The sequence below is a fragment of the Alligator mississippiensis genome, chromosome 13 (genome assembly GCF_030867095.1).
Source record: "Alligator mississippiensis isolate rAllMis1 chromosome 13, rAllMis1, whole genome shotgun sequence".
NCBI lineage: Eukaryota > Metazoa > Chordata > Crocodylia > Alligatoridae > Alligator > Alligator mississippiensis.
In genome coordinates this window covers 50,412,009-50,416,869 of record NC_081836.1, presented here as the reverse complement: position 1 = coordinate 50,416,869, position 4,861 = coordinate 50,412,009, and the positions used below count along the sequence as shown (strand labels likewise).

General features: G+C 46.2%; 1 non-coding gene across 1 annotated transcript; it reads right to left on the bottom strand.

Moving 5' to 3' along the window:
• Positions 1–2,205: 2,205 nt before the first annotated feature.
• LOC132244702 (U6 spliceosomal RNA) lies at positions 2,206–2,313 on the bottom strand. The gene has a single exon (XR_009456439.1). It is a non-coding gene; the product is annotated as a U6 spliceosomal RNA (small nuclear RNA).
• Between the last annotated feature and the right edge of the window lie 2,548 nt (positions 2,314–4,861).

Sequence of the window (4,861 nt, the reverse complement as noted above, 5' to 3'; positions counted from 1 at the left end):
GCAGCTTTGTAGAAGTAAGCAGCAGGCGTCTCCCTGCTCAGACTAGGTGAGAGCACAATGAATTCTGCTTCTAAGTGAAGCATTTTAAAGATGCCATTAAGTGTTCTTTTTTCAATCACGCTCCCCTGGAAATCCAGCCAGCAGGCTGCACTCAGGACTGTGATCCTTCCCCTGAATCACTCCTCACTCCAGATGAGCGTGAAGGAATCAGAAAGTGCTTCTAAAAGCTTATCCACACATGAAAAGCTACTTTAATTGTGCCGGTATAACTAGCACAGCACAACACCCCCTCATTTACACACAGCTTTCTTTATCAGTAGAAAGATGCGTTAACCCCATAGAAATAGTTCTATTTCCATATAAGAAGGGAGTAGGCTATGTCAATATAAAGGACTTGACCCACACTGGGGCTGTTACCAATATGGCAATTTCAATTAAACCCCCCCCCAAAAAACCCCATTTACTCAACATATGGTCCTGAGTATGACCATAAACTGCACCTGACTGGAGGGCCCAAAAGGCAACATGGTGGGGCTACTTGTGGCAGGGTAGCTCCTATAAAATACCACCAGAGGTGCCATGTTGCAACCTCCAGAGTAAGAGGAGTATAGGGCAACTCAAAATGCTAGCTCCCAATGCCTTGTGGGTACTCCTTGGTTGGAGAAAGGCTAAGGATCAGGTAAGCAGACAGCAGTAGTTCTTCTCTGTTGCTGTCTGCCAGGAGCTACAACCATCGAGGCACTCAACATCTGATTTGGTCTGGCCTTTGGAGTCTGCCTCAATGGGTCTAAAGGGGGGATGGCAGGTCTTGGACAGCCTCTACTCCTCCATACTCTTGCCTAGGCGTTATGCATCAAAGGTCTTGGTGTGATGGTCACAGGACTCCATACAAGCGGATTCATCAAGCACCTGACTAGACCTCATACACGTACACCATGATCCAGGTTGCCTATTCCTCAACATGGGTGCACCCACACAAACAGTGCAACATCCAAGCCTAAGAAACAGAGCTCCCAAAAAGGGGGCTACTAATATGAGCTAGTGGATAAATGTCTTGCCCGTGGCTGAGAAGTACCCAGTGATACAGAAGAATCTGTTTACCAGAGTATGTGCCAGGAGACTTCATCTGGAAAGTGGGGGTCTCCTTCAAGGTATCTTCAGCCAGAGCTCAACCACCATTCTGGCATCACGAGGTGAGATTCTTGGGTCTGTATTATGCAGGAGGTCATATTTCCTACTGGCCTGAAACCCCATGACCCTATGGAGGCATGGCTGTTAGCAACACAGAGACATCTCCATGCCTTGCTGCGCTGTGCTGTGTGTCTATGTTCCTTGATCCTGCAGATACTTCCTCTCATGACACAGAGAACAGCCCTTCCCTGAGCCCAGCGGGACTGCTTGCAGTGGGGGGATCTACCTGGATGGACACTGGGTATTCCACTCCCACTCCACACAGTACTGTGACCCTCTGCATATCTGTCTCTCTCCTGCAATTAATGCACTCCTTAATGTGTTGCCTTTCACTGTAGTTCTTCCTATATTGTCCTTTTGAGTAGGTTTCAGAGACAACATCAGTGGCAGACCAACCTTTTTGGCCGGCATGCCGCAATTTAAGGCCTACCCCCTCCCCAAGGGTGACTCTGATCCCCTTGCCCTGTCCAATCTGCTGATCTACTTTCAGCTCCCTGCCAAAGGTGCAGCTCTGCTTTCAGCTCCCTGTCCTATCTACTGTTGGGCTGCTTCGCCCCTCTTTAGTCTGCTGCATGCATGGAGGCTTCCCATGCATGTCTGGCACACGTATCACAGGCTGGCTACCCCTGGATTAGAGCCAGAGATGCTAATGCAGTTTTTTCTTGCATGGCATAAGAGCTAGTAACCAAGTGTTGCCCAGGGCAATTCAGCACATAGTTTTCCATAGGTGTGCTCTGCTCCGATGTTTCCTTCTTCCCCTACTGCTGTCGGAGAGCTATTCTTTTCTCAATCAGCTGGAACCATGTAGCCAGGGCACTCTGAGTCCCTTGGGCAACTTCCCATCCCAGGCTGGCAGCCTTTCCTTTAGCCTCCAGCCTGAGGAGCCTGGCTCTCCCCAAGCTCTCAGGCTTTTTGCATCTTTGCCAGACTTCTGCCAGTGCACAACAGACTCCCCTTTTTGAGGATAAAAACAAAACAAAGCAAAAAAAAAAACAACAAAAACCCAAATGAAAAAACTAAAAGGAACATTTAATGAATTTGCATGTCATCCTTGCAGAGGGGCTGTGCTAATCTTCTCTGTATGGCTCCAATTTTAGTATGTGTGCTGCTATTGAAGAGCAGATGAGCAACCTACTTTGAATTGCCAGCTTAAATTTATTCATGGCCAGTTTATACCCATTTGTTCTCATGTCAACATTGTCCTTTAGCTTAAATAGCTTTTCTTCCTCCCTGGTGTTTTTCCTCCCGATGTATTTTATAGACAGCAGTCAGATTCCCTCCCCACCTTTCTGATAGTCTGAACAAGCCAAATTCTTCTATCTCCTCTCATGAAACAGGCTCTCCACTCCACTGATCAGCCTACAAACCTTTTTCTGCATCTGTTCCAAGTTGAACTCATTTTTCATGAAGACAGGGGATCAAAACTATGCACACTGTTTCCAGAAGAGGCATCTCCAGTGCCCTATATCATGGCCCTAACAGCTCCCTCTCTACTGGAAGTGCCTCACTGGGTGTGTCCTGTGATTGTACTTGCTTATTTCAGGGCTTTATCACGCCAGTGGCTTCAAGTCATCCTGCGATCCCCCAGGTCCTCCCCCTGCCTGCTATCAACTGAGAGTTTCGCAGTCAGGAATTCTCATGAATCCCCAAGACTGCATTACATTGCACTTTATACTACTATACACCATGACATTTCTATTATTTTAGTTGTCAACATCATCCAGTTCTTCCTGAAAGATATTCTGGTCCTCCTTGGGGTTGACCATGCCTCCCAACAACCTGTCATCAGCAATTTTTGCACATTCTATGTTTGGTGCCAGAGGCTTTAAACAAAAATATTAAATAAGAATTTCTCACATAGTTTCTTGAACTCGTAGCTTCTCCTAACCTCCCTTTTCACCGCCGTCCACCACATTCTAGTCTATTAAGTACCATCTTCTCCAACTTAAGTAGGCAGGTGCAGACACCTGGCTTGGAAGCCTTGAAGATAGTGCTCAGAGCTCAAATGTGCTAAGGAAATAGTGCAAAACTCTCCTCTTTGTGGGGGGGCTTTAATTATAAGAGTGACCCTCAACATTGACACCTCCTTTAACCTCTAAGCCCCTGCCCCAAACCCACTCAGTGTTGGCTTTTCAGGTTCAAGCTCTACAACATTCAGTCCACTAGGAACATATTGGGCTTACTAATGAGTTTACATGAAGGTATTCAGACAGTGATGGGCAGACTTACAATACCCAAAAACAGACAGTTAGATAAAGACAACAAAGAGTAATACATGGAGAAGAACTAGCCCTGCCATACAGAAGAAGTAGCTGCTGAAAGGTGAAAAAACAGTGGATGGACAACGTGTTCCTCTACTAGGCTGATCATGCCAGTCTTCACTTAAGTTAGGGGATGTTCCTGCCATGCGAGATGTTGCTCTAGTCACTGCCGTTTCTTTAGCATTTCTTTGTGTGACCCCATCTAAAACTTTCAGCATCAGATAAACAACTCCCAAGGGTCAATTAACATGTCTTGAGATGATTAGAGCATGACACTGATGAAACCCAGCGGTAATTAGCAAATTAAAAAAAAAAAACTTTTGATTAGTACTCAGCATAATTCCCTCCAATTATTCAAAGTTCATGACTACGGGGGGTGGAATATCTCCAGGAATATATATTTATATCCCTATTTTTTTCCAATCAACTTTGTGAATCTAGTTAATCATCAAGGCTTGAACTTGTTAACTTGGAGAGGTCTGCAGAGCTGTCACTCCATCTGATTACTGGAGGCAGCTTGGTGAAGAGTTTGGGGAGCGAAGAGAATCCAAATGTGGGTCCCGATATGCCAGAACGTAAAAACAAAAGCAGCCGCCCAATTGTTTTCTCAACCTTGGTTCATAGCTTTGATTCAAAATGTGCAGGCTTCCAACTGTCAGACTGCGCTTTGCAAAGATGCCAGCATGTAGCATCTACTGCAACAGAGATGAAATCACTCATTTCAGAAAAGATGCTTGTGTCTAAGAAGTCCAATTATCTGGGCAGAAACAATGCAACCAGGTAATGAGAATCCAGCTGAAAAAAATATAGGCTCCAAAATCATGCAACCAAAGGATGTCATCAGACAAACAAGCCCTGTCATTGGCTCTGGAGCAATGAGCCAGTCCTCCAGGCTGGCACAACCCTCTTTAAACAATTTGCAACCTCCGTGGACTGCAAGCCATGGTAACTCAAGAAGCCCCAAGCACAGATCCCAAATGAGGGGTTGTGGCACTTATGGTGCGGGGTCATTCAGTTATTGCAAGTGGGTTTGGACCAGAAGCCCACCAGAAGTGGGGTGAACAGATTCGAGCCGACCAGGAGTTGGTCATGAGCCAGAAGGTTGGGGAAGTATCCCAAAGAAGCTCGGCTGCTCTAGAAGAGATTGCTGCAAGTGTGTCAGCATCACAAATGGGTTTCACTCCAGTTCTCCAGAGTTGGACAACTCTGCTCCCCTCAATCACTCAGGACCGTGTAGCATGAGGATTGTGTAACTTCTGCCTTCACCAGAACATCATTCAGCCACAACAGCCAGCAAGCTCACACATGCTTAAGAAGCAACTGTGAGCGAGTTACTTCAACCCTGCCCAAATCCAGAGGTGCTCCGTGCAGCTGCCCGTAATAATCTGTACTAGCTGTTTCTGTCAAAC